At 42.2% G+C, this 19723-nt stretch overlaps 1 protein-coding gene across 1 annotated transcript in view; it reads left to right on the top strand.

Moving 5' to 3' along the window:
* Nucleotides 1-19723, top strand: part of vps13d (vacuolar protein sorting 13 homolog D) — a gene marked incomplete at its 5' end in the record, with an annotated part of 203052 nt that overhangs the window by 170456 nt on the left and 12873 nt on the right. The window lies entirely within an intron of this gene.

Genomic DNA, 19723 nt, shown 5'->3' with positions numbered 1-19723 from the left:
GGCTAGAAAGGCAGAGTGGGTTGTTTGTTTCTGGGTCAACCTAATAATAATAATAATAATAATAATAATAATACAATAGCTTTTATTTGTATAGCGCTTTTCCTGCAAACGTTGCAGCTCAAAGTGCTCCAATAATTATATAATCATAATTTAATTATTTTGTAATAATAAAATCTCTTCTTTTGTACATGTGGTACACAGAGAAAACCAGAGTCAGAAGACCTGAGAGCTCTATTGGGCTGGTCTGCTAGCAGAAGACCTGAGAGCTCTATTGGGCTGATATGCTAGGAAAAGACCTGAGTGCTCTATTGGGCTGATATGCTAGGAAAATCTCTGAGAGCTCTATTTGGCTGATATGCTAGCAAAAGACCTTAGAGCTCTATTGGGCTGATATGCTAGGAAAAGACCTGAGAGCTCTATTGGGCTGATATGCTAGGAAAGGGTCTAATGAGTTAAGGTGTGTGCAAGGCCAAGCAAAGGGACCTGCTGCTTCAATGTTTTTCAGCGAGCGAAGCGCTTTGAGGGAGTGATGGTAGGAAGGAACAGAGGAGGGAGGTGGGGCCGGCTGAAGCGTGCCTGCCACAGTGTGTCGAAGAGTTCAGCCAGAGTTCACCCCCAGTAGAATGTGCCGGAATCACAGGTCGCAGTGGACACTGTCTGACTACGCAAACACACCCATTTCAATAATAATACACTCCCAGGTAGAGATTACACACACACACACACACACACACACGTATTTGTTCTAATAACCCGCTGGAGATGACATTGATGTGATACAACCCACTGCTGACTACTAGTCTACAGAAGGAAGTTCAGAGCTCTGGAAGGAAAAGAGATGATTCATTCATAATCTAGAAACAATAATGCTCTCCAATATTGTTGCTCATTACCACTTGTAACAGTGTCAATCCAATGGCGCTTTTCCACTACAGGGGAAGACCCTGGTCTTTAGCCTTTCTCCACTGCCAAAAGTACCCGTGCCATTTCTGGTACCCGTGCCGAACAAGAACTAAAATAGTTATTGTTCGGGATGGGTAGCGAAAGGTACCAAAGGTACTTTTTTGCCAGGCTGCGTGCGACGTGTGACGCTGCACACCGTTGATTGGTCAATGGAAATCGTCATCCCATGTTCTTAGATTTCTTCGCTAACCGCCATCTTTAAATACCACAACAGATTTCGCTCTCGGAAAATGTCACTTACTGTTTCTGTAATAACTTATTAATAAAGATTAGAAACATTATGCTAACCATCGTATTATCTTAGTTTAATGTCATTTCAATGCATCATATAACTTTTTAGTCTACCAGCAAGTCCTCAAAAAAGGCTTTAGTTTTCGAGATACCCCTACCCGAGGTAGAACAAATGACAACAATGATTTTTCTTATCTTTAGGGTCTCCCATTAATTAAATTGATTGTTGTCAAATTGTATTTTGGGGGAAAATATGTTTTTTGGGTTGTTCTTTAGAACTACCCCAATCCCTGAAAAAGAGCCAAATTAGACCAGGCCAAATATGGGGAAGGTGACAAAAAAGCCCATAACTTGAGAATGATCACTCCTTTCCTCTTCAGATTTGCTGAGGTATGAACCAGGTGGCTGTCATACATCACCAAATAGTCAGACAACTATTAACCTAAATAAATACTGAATTATAGTCTTGTAAACTTAGCTTTAGTTTAGACAGAAATTGCACTTTTTGGTGACAGGAACTTAGGACTCTTTTCTCTCATTTATCAGAAAAACTGAAATCCCTAAAAAAATGTACCATTACTGAATTGTCTAGGGTGCTATTGAACACTAACCAGTAGTTGTATGGAAATATATCATACAGTTCTATGGCAAATGAGATTTTTTTTTAGACATAGGCCTACCTCTTCTCTGATAGTCAAATTCTGAATGGGGGATAAGTGGCATAATAGCCTATAAGCAGGGCTCTACGCTAACCTTTTTCACTAGGAGCACATGTGCTCCTAAATGAAAAATGTTAGGGGCACACAAAGAAATTTAGGAGCACAGTGAAAAATGTAATTATAACACATTTTTATTAGTGATTTTGCAATTTTTGCACCAAAATCACACATTGGCCCATGCCTACAGCCCTACTAGACGCAGAGTTGATGGCATTGTATTATGGTAACTAGCTGTGTCAAGTTCTCCTGGTTAGCAGCATGTTCATTCATTCATCCATGTCATGCCTGTCAGCTAGCAGCTAGCAGCCCAGCCAGGCTTTAGGGCTAGGTCTGTCAGCTAGCAGCCCAGCCAGGCCATGCAGAGGTCTGTCTCCATGCTGCCCACCTCCCTGCTGCTGGGTCAGGCTACATCAGTCACACACGGTGGCCAGACAACTCCACATCTAGGGGTATTAAACTACCCCACATCCAGATGACCAGTCCCCAGCCCCATGCTGCCCGGGGTGGTGACATGTGGAGGTGGCCAGCCCAGCACGGTGCCTCTGCGGCGGCTAGCTGTTAGCACACCACCATCCCCGGGGGTCCCACCTCTCTGCCACACTCAAGTACAACATGTTGCATTTTCATGCCATTAGGCAACTTGCTTCCTAGGGTTTCCTAGGATTAGAGATGCATTTGGACTTCTGGAGTACCTCCACTACTTTCAATGGGTTCTGAAGGTCTGAGAGCTTTCTACTTTCTACCCTGGGTAGTTAACCCTGGTTGTAACCTTGGGTTCAAATCTGGAGTGTGTGGGACCAAATCTGTAGATGTGGTGAGCTAATGAAGCTAATGAAGCTTGAGATGAGAAAAGGGCGCTTGTCTCTTTAAGGCCCAGGAGGGAGTTAGCGATTAGCGATGTTAGCTTAGCGCCAGTTTAACAGAAGTAACTTCACTTTTAACATGACTTCCCGTGGTCGTAGCGGGCTGGCTGACGGCTTAAAATGTGGCCACACGGTTCGCGCAGATTTATTTTTAGAATTAAAAAAAAAAAAAAAAATGAAAAAATAATAATAATAAAATCGGTACTCGCACGTGTGCTCGTGAATTTATTTCTCTAGTCGCACAGATGTATTTTTAGTCGCAAATGCGAGTGAAATGGTCGCACTCTAGAGCCCTGCTATAAGTTAAGAATGCTCACTCTGATGGTCCTCATATTTGGAGAGGGAAATACCAGGTGGCTGAACTACATCACCAAATATGAATGAATGAATGAATGGACTTTATTGTCATTGCTACAGTACAGGTACCAAACAACGAAATTTAGGAGGGGTGGCTCCCCTGGTGTTAGGAAAGGGAAAAAAAAAAGAAAAAAAAAACTTTTAGAAGAAAAAAAAAATCACAAGAAGGTAAGGAGCTGGTTTACATAAATAAAGGCTATGTACACAATCCACTATACTATACTGTACAGATAGTCAACTAGGGTTGTCATATTGCACAATAGTATTTTTTCACGTTATTTAAAGTGTCACAGTTTGCAGGCTTGAAATGTACATGTTTGTGCCTCAGCACTACACCTGATTTTTTCAGTCCAGCAGCTGCCATACAATCCGTCCAGACTGTCCAGGGCCCAGAACTTAGGTCTTTGCTGTGTTCAGGGCCTGGACGGCCCTGTGGTAGAAGCAGTTCTTCAGTCTGTTTGTCTTAGCGGCCAGGGTCCTGAACCTCCTTTTCGAGGGCAGCCTGGTAAAGTGTACGTGCCCAGGGTGGGTCGGGTCCCTGGAGATCTTTGAGGCCTTCCTGAGACAGCGTGTGTTGTACAGCTCTTCCAGAGAGGGGAGGGGGGCGCCGGTGATCTTCTGTGCTGTTCTCACTACTCTCTGTAGCGCATTTCTCTCCGCTGTTGTGCAGCTGGAGAACCAGTTGCAGATGCCGTAGGTGAGGATGCTCTCCACTGCGCCGCGGTAGAAGGCCACCAGTATCTCCTGCTTGTTGTGTTCCTTCCTGAGGCATCTCAGGGTGTATAGCCGCTGTTGTGCCCTCTTGATGGTGCCTTTTGTGTTGTCCTTCCAGGTCAGGTCATCCCGCATGTGATGTCCCAGGAATCGGAGGGTTGAGACTCTCTCCACGCTCTCAGGGGCTGGATCTCGGACTTTTTCCTCCTGAAGTCTAGTCTATAATGGGTATATGGGATACAGCTCTCATAGTTCGTAGCGCTGTGTTTTGTTAGCCGCTAGCTGCTAGCAGCGGTTGCTTCCGGTTTCATTACAAAGAGGTTAACCCTATATGTGCCTGATGTCTAACATTCAAATGACTCTAACTTCATCTTTTTTCGGATTTCAATGTATGACACATCATTTGAAAGTTTATGATCCGTAGTTCCAATCCACAACACGTCACATTTGAAAGTGTTTCTGTAATTTTTTTACATTTGAAAGTGTTTTGTTTATATATATTTATATTATACAATTTACCAGTCATATTCTGGAATGTGTCTAAATGTTAAAGTTCCATAAGTATAAGCAAAATAAAGTAACAGTTTGTAAATAAATAGTAGCATTTGAAACAAACAAAAAAAACGAACCGTGAACCGTGACCCAAAAACCGAGGTTCATACCGAACCGTGGGCCAACTGAAATTAAGATTCTTACTTCCCCTTTACATTGTGTGAGTCTCCATTTTTATTACGGCCAAGAGCCGGTTATGATCATTTTGATATGTTATGATTATGATAATTTGTTGTCGTTGTTGACGAAAATTGCGCAATTTTCATTGTGCTACTGAAATTCTTGGTGTGCTACTAAATTTTTCAACATGGTAGCACAGTGCTACCTGGGGAAAAGGTAAGCGTCAAGCCCTGTCCTTGATCCACGCACATATAGAGTGTGATAGACCCAGGTCTAGTAGTTTGGTCACTAGCCTGTCTGGAAGGATGGTGTTGAAGGCGGAGCTGAAGTCCACGAAGAGCAGTCTCGCGTAGCTGTTTCCCCTCTCCAGGTGGGATAGAGTGGCGTGGAGAGTCGTCGCGATGGCGTCCTCTGTGGACCTGTGGGCTCTGTAGGCGAACTGGTATGGATCCAGGTTGGGCGGGAGGCGTGTGAGTATGTGGGCCCGGACTAGTTTCTCGAAGCACTTCATGATGATTGGTGTGAGTGCCACCGGGCGGTAGTCGTTTAGGCAGCTCACCGTGCTTTTCTTCGGGACTGGGATGATAGTTGAGGTTTTCAGGCAGGGTGGGACGGTGGCCTGGGACAGGGACTGGTTAAAGATGTTGGTGAAAACCCCGGCCAGCTGGTCGGCGCAGTCTCTCAGCACAAATAGTCATAATAAGAGTAACCCAATAAAATAAAGTTTATTAGTTCTAAATTGCAAACCTCTAAAACATATGTAAATAGTACAGGTTTTATTGAAACTGGAACCTTAATTCAAACTTGTGCTCAGACCATGCATAACACATGTGTAAATCTATAAAAAGAAATTAGAGATGTAAAGGCTACACTTTTGAAAACGACAATTCTAAAAGAGTTAACAGCATACCGCATCTACATAATATAACCTCTGACTTACATGTATCTCTGTACTTGCTGAGAGAAAAAACTGCTGGTTCTAGCTGAGGTCAAATTGATCTTAAAATTGAGGGAAAATAGCTTTGAAAAGTGCATAATGTGCATCGGCAATTAGATAGTTACATGCGTGTTATGAATTAATTAATGAATGAATGAATGGTCTTTATTGTCATTGATATAGTACAGGTACCAAACAACGAAATTTGGGAGGGGGGGGCTCCCCTGGTGCTAGGAAGAAAAAAAAAAGGAAAAAAAAACTAAAAACAAGAAGGGAAAAGAGCTGGTTTACATAAATAAAGGCTATGTACACTATCCACTATACTATACTATACAAATAAAACACTGTGCTGTACTCTATGCTATACCTATTCTAACATTTCCTATTCTCTGAACCTTATGTACCCTAGGGTTGTCATATTGCACATAGTGTTATTGCACATTCATTTAAAGTGTCGCAGTTTGCAGGTTTGAAATGTACACAGTTGTGTTTCAGTATTACACTTGATTTCAATCTAGTAGCTGCCATCAATTTGTCTAGATTGTCCAGGGCCTAGAACCTAGGTCTTTGCTGTGTTCAGGGCCTGAATGGCCCTGGGGTAGAAGCTGAGCTTCAGTCTGTTTGTCCTTGCGAACATGGTCCTGAACCGCCTGTTCGAGGGCAGCCGAGCAAAGTGTTCGTACCCAGGGTGGGATGGGTCTCTGGAGATCTTGGAGGCCTTCCTGAGGCACCGTGTGTTGTACAGCTCTTCCAGAGAGGGGAGGGGGGCGTTACATGGCATTGTTGTGAAATCTCAAAAAACGTTCAAATCAATAAATAGATAGAGAAATGTGTGGATAGAGAGATAAAGATACAGTATAATGGCCAAAACATTGCTTGTGTATCTGATTAGGTTATTTGACACTGGTGTATGGGCTGCTGGTGTATAAGACACACAACTACAGCATAATGGATGTTGTACAGTAGTTTTTAAGACTCTCTGTTTAAAGGTTACAAGAGTTGGGTCTGTCTGGGTGCCATTGGTATGTAACTCAGATGTGTCTGCTACTGATATTTAACATTGTGCAGCAGGAAGGGTCATTTGCATTGACTATAACTAGGGTCAGAGTTATTTTTCATTGGCCCAGTGCTGATGTTAAAATGGCAATATCCTGTCTAGTTTGACAGTCTGTTGAAGGTAACGAAACAAATACTGGAATATTGTCATTACTACATAAAGATGCAACCAAAGACTTGAGATAGTGTTAGTGTTGGAAAAAAGATTGTACATTCTTGTACATTGCATTGCTCAAAAAGTAAGAATGCGATTACAAAGTAGCATAAGAGAGCATTTAACAAAGAGTACGTGGTCAGAACAGACCATGATCATTGCATGTTAAGCAGTGCAATGGGTTGAATTCAAGCTGCAATGCTCGGCGCTTGAGTTGCATTGGTCTTAATGTTCTAACATGCCAGAAAACTCAAGTCAGCAAATTGTAAAGGTTCTCAACCTAACTTTCCAGAATCTCTTTCATACGGTGTCATCATATGACGTCCTCATCCCTCCATTCATACGGTGTCATCATATGACGTCCTCATCCCTCCATTCATACGGTGTCATCATATGACGTCCTCATCCCTCCATTCATACGGTGTCATCATATGACGTCCTCATCCCTCCATTCATACGGTGTCATCATATGACGTCCTCATCCCTCCATTCGCGTACTTCCCAATCCATTTATTTATCACTTTGACCTCAATTTTTATTTCAGTTCAAACTAATTGGTAAATAAATTGATGAACATAGGACATTGTAGTAAATTGGTTAGGGCAGGATCAAATTCTTCTGAGTCTTTCCCTTCTACATGTATTCCTGGGCCACCCAAGCACCCAATGGATGTGGTTATTCATAGGGACATGGCGGGTTAACTAAGACATATTACACACTTTAGAAATGTACCATGATTATTTTCACCCCAAAAATGTATTCATCATTTGGACCAGTAGTAATCTAATCCCTGAGCAATATAAACAAACGTAAATCTACCGTTATACATTTTTGTGGACATATTCATAAGAACATCCATAAAGCCTATCCAGGGTCTAAAACCTTTGATGTCTGTTCATATCTGCAACTTCATCATATTTTAGCCGCTGGATAAGTATGAATGGGGACTACAATATGAATGGAATTTTTCAAATTGATGATGAAGCTCTGTGAATGTGTTCACCTGGTCTGCCATTTTTTGGACATTATGTAGAGGGGAGACACATGCTCTGTCTGGGGGTTTAGAGAGGTGTCCTACTGCTGTCATGATAGAAAATGCTGCACAGTGCTGCACACTTGGGGCTGGGTAGAGGGGCGGACTAGGGACTGAAGTGAAGAGGGGAAGCTCAAACTAGAAGACAAGGCAACCAGTCCAAGGATAGAGAGGATAGAGAGGATAGAGGGACTACAGGTGACAACCAGGCGCAACCTTTTACTACCACAAAGAGGTCACAAAGAGGACAAATTAGATAATTCCATACAGAGATAGCAGAAACAACCTGAGATACAGCGAGGGGCCAAAGGTTGGCCACTTCTGAATAAACCATTTAAACAGCATAGGGCAGCAAGATGACACCTTATGCTGTAAATGGTTTAGACTACATTCAGAATAACTGATTTCTGTTATTTTAAATGTCACAGATTCCTCTGAATGGTTGTTTTGCAGCCATCCTCTTTGAGCAGGTTTGGTGTGACTGGTAGGGTGGGGGGGTTAGGCGTTCATACAACTACTGGTTAGTGTTCAATGGCACTCTAGACAATTCAGTAATGGTAGCCTATATTTTTTTGGGATTTCAGTTTTTCTGATAAATGAGAGAAAAGTGATGGAGTCCTATGTTTCTATCACCAAAAAGTGCAATTTCCGTCTAAACTAAAGCTAAGTTTACACGACTATAATTCAGTATTTATTTAGGCAAATAATTGTCTGACTATTTGGTGATGTAGGACAGCCACCTGGTTCATACCTCAGCAAATCTGAAGAGGAAAGGAGTGATAATTTTCAAGTTATGGGCTTTTTTGTCACCTTCCCCATATTCGACCTGGTCTAATTTGGCTCTTTTTCAGGGATTGGGGTAGTTCTAAAGAACAACCAAAAAAACATATTTTCCCCCAAAATAAAATTTGACAACAATCATTTTCATTAATGAGAGACCCTAAAGATAAGAAAAATCATTGGTTGTCATGTGTTCTACCTCGGGTAGGGGTATCTCAAAATCTGAGGGCCCTTCCTGCTAGACTATTTATTTACAACAAGCATAACAAAAAAATCGCTATTATGGCGATGTCCTGTGCCTATGCTGTTCCTCAGTCCAGTGGCAGTCAAATGCCGGTAGATTCGCGTCTTGCTCCCTTTAACACATGTCGGCGTTTCCCTGGTTGCGAGATCTAAACTATTAGAACTGAAAGCAGCAGGTAACAGGCACGTAACATCCATATGCTGTATATATAAAGAAATATATTTGACTACCAGCAAGACACCGGAGCACTCGTATCTATAACAAACGCGGACATTGTATGAGCCCCGCGTCAGTCAGCCTTTCCGTAGAAATACATCGCTCCGTTATATATCTAACGTTACATGTTTTAAGGCTGATCTGTGCATGATAGTGCTGCATTATGTTGATCTATTTATATCGATCTATTCTTGCCAATTCCTTATTACCGGTGGAAAGGGGGAAGGCTAAAACACTTTGAATGGAATAGATAGGACTTTCCGTTCAATGGAGGAAGCATGATACTCGCGAGTTCATCTCGCTTTCCCCCCCGTTGATGTATTAAACAATCTAAGCAATCTAATCAGAGCAGTTGTTATTATGTAATATTATTGATGGATGTGCCATTTTTGATGGAGAGCAGTGAGTGGATGACTGGATGTGAGCATGTATTTGACTAATGCTAATAGATTCGCGTCTTGCTCCGAAACTGGAGCTGCCGGCGCAGACAGGATTTTACAGCGTTCCTTCAAACTATCGTAATTTATGAAGTATATGCCCAATCTAAAAGATTCAAACAGTTTCTGAAAGCAGAGAAGTTGCACTTTTTGAATAGTTGAACTTTTTTAGGCTTATTACGGTAGTTCACCAACAAAAAAAGCACAGTGCTCAACGTGTCAGGAGAAATAAAAATAGAATCGGGGCTTTAACACATGTCGGCATTTCCCTGGTTGCGAGATCTAAACTAGTCTACTAGAACTGAAAGCGGCAAGTAACAGGCACTTAACGTTACATGTTGTAAGGCTGATCTGTGCACGATAGTGCTGCATTTTGACATAATTCTTATCGCATTTCCCCCCGCTGATCTGTATAGCGGGGGGAATCTTATGACACGTAACTCCTCCTACAGTCCCGGGTCGTTCCTGTATAGTGGAAAACGTCTCGTACCCAGAACTGTTCAAAAGCGTGCTGAGGCGAGCCGTGCCGTGCCGTGCCGAGCCGGTCAATGGAAAAGCGCCACAAGATGGGTCTTTGTCAGGCCTGGATTTAAACATTGTCCCTCTGAAAACAAGGTAACAAGGTATCGGAGCCACATGATGTGTAGTGGTGTAGTGTTTCCTCTTTATGCTATGTTTTTCACCCAACATCTTCTAATGAGATGTGTGCGTGACGACCAGGTGTCTTTGTGCCTCATAAGGACTCTCCTTCAACACACACAGTCACATCCTCTCAGCGCCCTGGGATCACATCCCCGAGATCACAAACACCACACAAACAACAACTGAATGAGAAGCAGCCTTGTGGGTTTGTCTGCACTCTCTCTGCTTTCCTGCCCTGCCTGTGAACTCTCCCTCCCGTCTTTCACCCGCCAACTCGCCCCCCCCCCCCCACACACACACACACACACACTCACACACACACACACACACACACACACACACACACACACACACTCTTCTATCCTGGCTTCCCTCGGTCCTGGCAGTCTACCAGAGCCAGCTCAATTACAATCTCCAAACAAAGGGGGAGAGAAGCTGCCCCCCCAACCCAGGCCCTCCCTCCCTCTCTCTCTCCCTCCCTCCCTCTCTCTCTCCCTCCCTCCCTCCCTGTCTCCCTCCCTCTCTCCCTCTCTCCCTCCCACACTGCACTGCCATAAGGAGAACCAGAATGTTAGAGCCATGGTTTTTACTTTGGGGAATTATAGAGTAGGCCTATTTTATGTAATGAATTGACCGAGTCATGAAGGAAACCTTTTTTCACAAGATTTAGATTGTTCTTCTTTACAGTGCCCTATATAAGTATCGAAAGGAAGACGCATGTTGTCTTGTTTTAACTCCCAACAGTCTTGATTTGAAATCAAACAATTACTGTGACGTTAGAGTAGAGATAGGTCAGCTTTAGGTCAATGTTTTCTTTTTTACATTTACATTTTTGGCATTTAGCAGATGCCTTAATCTAAAACAACAACTGCATTTGTAAAGTGAATTATCTATTATAATCTATGCTGCTTTTTATGCTTGTTAGCTGCTAGCTAGCTAGCAAGCGCGATGGAGCAGTCTGTTTTGATTCAGAGCAATTTTCTTTGCTATTTGGTTTGTGGTGTACCAACATTCAAATAACCATATCTTCTTCAACTATTTTCAATGTATGACACATCATTTGAAAGCTTACAATCATCTTACAATCTGCACTTTCATAATCTGTAAAAAAAAAAAAAAAAAAAAAAAGGACCTTGCCGACTTGGGGAACAAAACACTAGCTCCTGTCACAAATACTAAATATGTGACAGGGCATGGTTATAAAGTCCGCAAGTAGGGCAAAATCATTTTTCAGTTTTTTCCAGATTATGAAAGGGTAGATTCATGTAAGCTTTAAAATGATGTGTCAAAACATTGAAATCTGAAACAAGTTGAAGAAGTCATGGATATTTGTATGTTGATACCCCCTGAACCACTGTACTGAGATATCCAGCCTCAAAGTCTTCAGAGACGTTTTTCACAGAGGTAATGGGTGGGAACAATAGCACACCCTCAAGACAACCACTCCCCCATTACACTACCTGTCATTACCTACCTGTCATCTGTCAGTGGGGTTGTCAGCTAACCCTCAGGAAACAAAATTGCAGGGCTGACACGTTTAAATATCTTAATAATAATAATAATAATTCAAGATTCATGATTTTTTCTTGCCATGTGTGCCAACATTTTATTACGTCCCATTACAAGTACAAGAGAGTAAAATTCATGGCAATGGAAAAAATTAGGCAAGATACAATTGAGCAATACAATAATAGAATGGTGAAAAATGATAACGTTGTGCATTTATCATTATAGTCCATAAAGCATCTAGTGGGACTTCGGTGTAGTTCCTTCCCATCCCATCTGGGCATCAAAGCTGTAATAAAAAAAGAAGACAGTACATTTAAAATGATTGCCCACTGTTACCAACACCACTTTTACAAAATAGCCTACTACTATCTTCATAAAATAGAATTGCTTATACAATGACAATGACAAATACCTGTAGTGCTGGTGACTCATCAAGGTGTCATCTCTCAGAACCTCTCACCTCGTCATTCTGTAACACAAATTACACAGAGGTGTGGACACTTCTCTAGTGTAGGTTTTCCATAGACTCTCAGTGTACTGTATTACAGAAGTAGGCTAGTGAAATCATTTCAATTCATAATATTATTCTACAGCAAATCTACATATCAATGAATTAATCATTATTTTTGATTCCACACGACATTACCTTTCATTACAAAAGCATTTACTTTTTCTATAATCTATTATATCTCTAACAAAGCTAGCTAGCTACAGGCCCGGATTAACCCCCTAGGGTGCCCTAGGGTGACCAGACTTGATGTGTGCCCCCCCCAACACACACACCCTCCTACTTTGCAAGTGAAAGTGTGATATTTACGGTTGGTAAATGGTTATGGTTACAAAGAGCATATAACTACAGTAAAGGCTCATCACAGTTGGGCCTAATGCCGTAGTATAGCCTTTACACTGATGCTCAAATCTGAATGCAACTCACATCACAATGCAACACGACTTTCTATATATAGGCTAATTATTTCCATCATAAATGGCCTGAGACTACATGCTAAACCATAACAAAGGGGGGAAATGCACATACTGTATACTACAATAAAACAAGCTCAATACCAACCAAGTCCAATAACGACTGTTGCAGGCATATAAGAATAAGAACATATTTTCTGTCAGCATTAATGAAGCGTACTACAGGTATTATGGAAATAAACAGCGCTAGCTCTCTCTTTGCCGCTCTGCTCACCTTCGTGATGCTGTATCAGACGTAGGCTATAGCCCTGTGCATCACACAGTTTACCTCAGCCACAGCCTCATATTAGCCCCAAATAATCATAAGTAAGCCTTACCTTTAGCAGAACTTATTTTTTCTTGATTTTACGCAGGCAAAGTCCATCTCTTTGACCAACTCGGATTCAATTGCCAGCAGGGAATCTTATTATTATCAGGCCTCTCTTATTGCACTATAGTTCTCTCTCAACGCTTTGGCAGAGTCAGTCCTACAACTCCATCTAGTACTGGACAGTGGTTTTAGAGTCCTGCTGATGTTGAGGGTTGATTGGGAGTGGAGACAGGTGTGCAGGTTTGGCTGATGATCTAATTAGTGGGGACAAGCCTCACCTGCAGCTCGAGCTGTGGGGGCGGGTGCTCGAGCTGTGGGGGCGGGGGAGGGCGTGTGTGGAGGCCCAGCCGTAACACTGGGGGGGGGGGGGGGGGCACTTACACCGAACTCGCAATTATTTATCTTTTTATACACGATAGCCTAAATATAACCATTAGTTTTGTACCTGTGTGGATGACTTCCAGTAAATATAGCCTATATATTAAAAATGTGTGCAAAATATTTTAAAGGTCTATTCATTGTCCGAATAATTTGGTGCCCCCCCATTGGCTGGTGCCCCAGGGCATTGACCCGATGCAATATATGGATAATCCGGGCTTGGCTAGCTAGCTAACAAGCTAACACTTGTTTGGCTAGCTGGTACACACACACACACACACACACACACACACACACACACTAAAATGGTGCATGAAACATACTGTACAGTATGTTGCATGTTTAGTAGGCCTGCAACAAATGTATTTATTCATTATGTTTTATCTTTGACAATGTATTTCTTCCTCCCACCATCTCCCATTAGTTTTGTAGAGGGGTGGCATAATTGTGGTGAGCAGTTTCAGTGGTCTGAAACTGCTGTTAGCGCCGATGCTAACAAAGGCGCTATCTACCTTACTCACAAAACAACAAATAACTGTTTGGCTATCCTAAGTAAACAACACAAAATCCTAGTAAACAACACATGTAACTCACTAAAACTTACCCAAGAACACAGCAGAAGGTCTGTCTGCAGACGACTGTCCCAAGAATAGTGAACTGATATGGAGATCAATGTCTGACATTCCGTTGTCTTCTTCGTCAGATTCGGAGTTCGGAGTTCCCGTTCGGAGTTCCCATTATGTATAGTCCAATATGAAGGAGTTCATTAATTGCCCACTGTCGATATTTCTGCCTGCTTTTGAAATTATGTTGATAGCATTAGCTTCAGCATCCATCTTGTAAACTTGTAAACAGATCCACATGCAGATGGCTACTTACATACAGCTGGTGTGGGAGTGGCTACACACACTGCCACACTAATACCCCCCACCCGACTTTGCTAACTAAATGTAGGTATTTAGTGAATGTAAAACTGTTGGATATGATATCGAGTGGGTTCTTCATCGCTTCAATTTTCATCCTATGCCAAAAAACGGAAAATACATTTTTTCACAACAAGACTTGTTTTTGCTCGATTGCGAGCTTTCACAATTGCCGAGATGCGGACCTTTTAATGAAACCCTGTCACATATGATTGCTTTATTTGGACATTATATGATTTTTACCAATGCTTTTGGAGCATTGGGTGAGTATGTTTAAAAATGGTTATACTTTATAAATGGTGAAACCAATCTGAAAGAGAAAGACAGCGAGCAGAGAATCTCTGCTTTGATCCCATCACAATTGATTTCAAATCCAAACTGTTGGAAAAAGAGCTAAACGAAACGGACTGACTTATATAGCGCCTTATTCCGAAATGCTTAACAATGGCGCCTCATTCACCCATTCTCACACACCTTCACACACCAATGGCGGCAATGCAAGGCGCCGCCCCGCTCGTTGGGAGCAATTTGGGGTTCAGTGTCTTGCCCAAGGATTGATTTTTTTTCCAGTCTTGAGGGTTAACACTAGAATAGCCGTGCCGCCTCGGGTCAAATGCTCAAGCTGCTAGCTGACCACTAGTTGGCCGCTTGTAAATTAGCCTGCTTCCTACACAGAACAATGGAAAAACAGCTTCATACTAGCTTATGCTGATGTGATTTTGAAAATGTGAGGATACTGGGTGGTAGAACGCACATATCTAGGAAAAGTCATGAAAGGAGGGTTCTGAAATTAGATATAACATTTTTAACAAGATGTAAAAAAGATAATCCCCCTCACGGCTGTTCTAGTGTTAACAGCAGCAGGGTGGAGAGGGAAGCGTCAGGGCTGTTCTAGTGTTAACAGCAGCAGGTTGGAGAGGGAAGCGTCAGGGCTGTTCTAGTGTTAACAGCAGCAGGGTGGAGAGGGAAGCGTCAGGGCTGTTCTAGTGTTAACAGCAGCAGGGTGGAGAGGGAAGCGTCAGGGCTGTTCTAGTGTTAACAGCAGCAGGTTGGAGAGGGAAGCGTCAGGGCTGTTCTAGTGTTAACAGCAGCAGGTTGGAGAGGGAAGCGTCAGGGCTGGACAGAGAAACCAGAGGAATGTTTCAGTTTGTCAGCAGCACTTGAGAAACACCAGACCTGCAAACACGTCTCACCGCAAGCCGCCTTGTCTCGTCTACCGGTCCACCAGGAATGTGTTTTAGCATGACGCCCTGCTGCCTGTTCATGTTCCAGGACGGCCCGGACCCAACTTCATGTTTGGCGACACGGTCTGTCACGTAGAATAGGGAACCATGTCATCCCAGGACCAAGCTCCAGACCTGAGGTGATAGGGCCTTTCCAGCCGCAGCCCCGTCCCTCTGGAACGCCCTCCCCAACCACATCAGACAGGCCAAACACCCTCCCAACATTTAAACAGGCCCTCAAACCCACCTCTTCAAGCTTGCCTTCAGCAGTTAACCCTCTCCCCCTCCCCTTCCCATGTGTCCCCAGCACTACCTTAATTAGGCCCCTATACTTTCTTTTTTTTTACTTTTATTTTATTATTATTATTACTACTCTATCTTTTCAGTTTGTAAAGCGTCTTTGATTGTCTAGAAAAGCGCTATATAAGTCTAATGTATTATTATTATTATTATTATTATTATTATCTCTCTGCATACAGCCGTAGCCAAATACATGACATGTGGCAACGCAGCAATCGTGCGTTTGCTTCATCCCTGCCTCTGTGAAGTGTCACAGTGAATTGAGGCTGGCTAAAGCTGACCTTGTGCACACACTGACCTCACACTGACCTCACACTGACCTCGGATGCTAGACGGTGCTTGTAAAGTTGCGCTAGGGCTGGTTTTATAGGATTTAATGCAGTGATGGAGTGTTAAGGCCTATTTTGTAGGCCTATCCCACAAACTTGAAATTCCAATGAGAACATTCAGTTCCTAATTCAACAGTCTCTGCTGTTTTTATATTCCGGCTTATCTGACTTGTTTTCATGCCGTGCTGTCTGGTCTGTTTGTCAGGGATGATGCCAAGATTGGATTCGGGTTTGCAATGTAACTATTATAATGGGCGCAAGACCACGCAATGAGCTAAGCCCTATTGTTAGTCATGTTTCTATTATTGTTCAGCCTTCTGCCGTTTCCGCCAGATCCAGCCGAACAAAAAGCTACAGGCGAAGTCGGAAGTTTACATACACCTTAGCCAAAAACATTTAAACTCAGTTTTCTCACTATTCCTGACATGTAATCGTAGAGTAAACATTCCCTGTCTTAGATCAGTTATGATCACTACTTTATTTTAAGAATGCAAAATGTCAGAATAATAATAAAGAGAATGATTTATTTCAGCTTCTATTTTGTTTATCACATTCCCAGTGGGTAAGAAGTTTACATACACTTAGTTAGTATTTGGTAGCATTGCCTTTAACTTGGGTCAAATGTTTCAGGTGGCCTTCCACAAGCTTCCCACTATAAGTTGGTGGAGCTTTGGCCCATTCCTCCTGACAGAACTGGTGTACCTCAGTCAGTTCGTAGGCCACCTTGTTCACACACTTTTTCAGTTCTGTCCACAAATGTTCTATAGGATTGAGGTCAGAGCTTTGTGATGGCCACTCCAATACCTTGACTTCGTTGTCCTTAAGCCATTTTGCTATAACTTTGGAAGTATGCGTGGGGCATACATTTGGAAGACTCATTTGCGACTAAGCTTTAACTTCCTGGCTGATGTCTTGAGATGTTGCTTCAATATATCTACATAATTTTCCTTCCTCATGATGCCATCTATTTAGTGAAGTGCACCAGTCCCTCCTGCAGCAAAGCCCCCCCACCACATGATGCTGCCACCCCCGTGCTTCACGGTTGGGATGGTGTTTCTTCAGCTTGCAAACCTCCCCCTTTTCCTCCAAACATCCCTCCCTCCTTTCCTGGGACTGTGAGGATGTAGAGAGAGAGAGACGGTCAGAACAACGACTCGTGACTCAAAACGCTAGCCTCTTATCTCATCTTATTAAATTGGATTTTGAACTGAATTTGAAATTAGTTCAAGAAAGCTTGAATTGTCAAGACTTCGAATGGTGATCGACGGCTGATTGCAATTTCTAAGAGCCAAACATGCTCATTGGTTGGTCAGCACAGGGGCTACTGACATTGGTGCCCCCATGCCTGAAAGCTTTTAATACTATACAGATTTTTCATTTACCATGTAATCTCATCAGTCACATTAATCAGTCACATTTAACACCCCTGTGTTTCCTGAAAGCTGTTGTAGTCGGTCGTGACGGTGAAAAACAAACAAACAAGTATCTTATAAATAGCTCAAAATAGGCTACAATAAGAAGTAACATGTGTGGCCATTATATATAGGCCTATATCAAGACAGCAGCTATTTAGTGACATATCTATTTAGTGACCTATCTATTTAGTGACCTGTCTATTTAGTTACCTATCTATTTAGTTACCTATCTATGTAGTTACCTATCTATGTAGTTACCTATCTATTTAGTTACCTATCTATTTAGTTACCTATCTATTTAGTTACCTATCTATGTAGTTACCTATCTATGTAGTTACCTATCTATTTAGTTACCTGTCTATTTAGTTACTTATCTACTGTATGTAGTTACCTATCTATTTAGTTAACTATCTATTTAGTTAACTATCTATTTAGTTACCTATCTTTTTAGTTACCTCTCTATTTAGTTACCTATCTATTTAGTTAACTATCTATGTAGTTACCTATCTATTTAGTTAACTATCTATTTAGTTACCTATCTATGTAGTTACCTATCTATGTAGTTACCTATCTATTTAGTTACCTATCTATGTAGTTACCTATCTATTTAGTTACCTATCTATTTAGTTACCTATCTGGGCTGAAAGACGACCATGTCGTGCATCACAAAGAAATACTGAGGCAACTTATTTCCATGCTTTCTCTTTTCTTCTTCTATCTCTATCATGCTTATCCTGCGGTTCATAGAGTCTGTGTGTTTTTCGGCCTCCACAATGAGTTTGGTGTCATCCATCCTTGATGAGCGGTCCGAAAAGTGAAGCGATTCCTACTAGGAAGCAGTGGAGTGGTTTTGTTTACCCTCGTTGAGAGAGAAGCAGTGGAGTGGTTTTGTTTACCCTAGTTGAGAGAGAGAGAGAGAGAGAGAGAGAGAGAGAGAGAGAGAGAGAGAGAGAGAGAGAGAGAGAGAGAGAGAGAGAGAGAGAGATCACCAGAGAAATACTGCCCTTCACCTGATGTTCTTTTTAACTTAAATTAAGATAATATTATATAATTATAGCCTACGGGGGGTTTCTGCTATGACTACCATAGTTTAATATAGCTTTTAATTTGAAACATATAGCAGAAGTGCTGATTTATTTTTTAAATAAATGGTTATGACATATTTATAGACATAGTGTATATTGTTGGTATATTGTTGGTATTATGTCAATATTGGCGCTTTTCCATTGACCGGCCTGGCACGGCTCGGCTCAGTTCGCTTCGGCACGCTTTTGAACAGTTCTGGGTATTGGCGCTTTTCCACTATACACAACAGACCAGGATCGAGTAGGAGGAGTAGGAGATAGTAGGCGGAGTTACGCGTCATAAAAGCGTGCCATGGTGGTGACGTATATTTTCACGAGACACAACACAGCCACAACAATAGCAACATGGAGGAACTTGAAGCTATCGTATACTTTTTCCTCGGCATGTGGTATATTATTAACCGTGTTTTTTTGGAGAGAAAGAGAAAGAGAGAGAGGAAGCTATGTACACATAATAAAGTCATGTTTTTTGAACCCTTAAAACCACTGCCTTCACTTGTCTGCTTTATGAACTGTATGAGCATATGAGATGGCTACTGCCTGATCGATGTCGACACTGCTCGTAGTGAATATAAGCACTTGACGCATGTTGAACTCCTGGTTCATTGAGTTTACTCCCGGTTCAGGGCTCAAAATGACCGTATACCGATGGTGGAGTGAGCCAGCATAGTCTTGTGTTTCTACCCCCTTCATAGCCGGAGGCACCCTTTGCGGGTTAATAACTGTGATTTACCGTGGGTTAGGGTAACAATTCAAACGTGTCCGGATAGAGGAGAGGACAGGGAATCCAAAACCATTTGAATGGTGTCGATCCTACACTCCTATCACGGTCGACACAGCGCGGAGCAAATTCCCTGTTAAAACGTTTCTCTCCCCCCGCTGTCAACGGGAGTTTCATCCAGCAGGCGCGGTGCTGCGAGCAGCAGCGGGTGAACTCCCGGTTCATTGAGTTTACGGTTAAAAGCATATCTTCTCGGGGTGTCAGCCGGTGGTTAAGGGCTCAAAATGACCGTATACCGATGGTGAAGTTAGCAAAGGAGTATTGTGTTTCTACCACCTTCACAGCCGGTGTTATTCACGGGCAAAGACGGTGCATAATAGAGATTTTTGTGTTATGCTTGTTGTAAATAAAAGTTCTATGATGCATTGAAATGACATTAAACTAAGATAATACGATGGTCAGCATAATTTTTCTAATCTTTATTAATAAGCTATTACAGAAACTGTAGTGACATTTTCCAAGAGCGAATGT

This window comes from Nansenia antarctica, assembly GCF_963989245.1.
Source record: "Nansenia antarctica genome assembly, chromosome: 6".
In the NCBI taxonomy this organism is placed as follows: Eukaryota; Metazoa; Chordata; class Actinopteri; order Argentiniformes; family Microstomatidae; genus Nansenia; species Nansenia antarctica.
The sequence above is the reverse complement of the archived record's forward strand: the minus strand, read 5'-3'. Positions and strand labels throughout refer to the sequence as shown.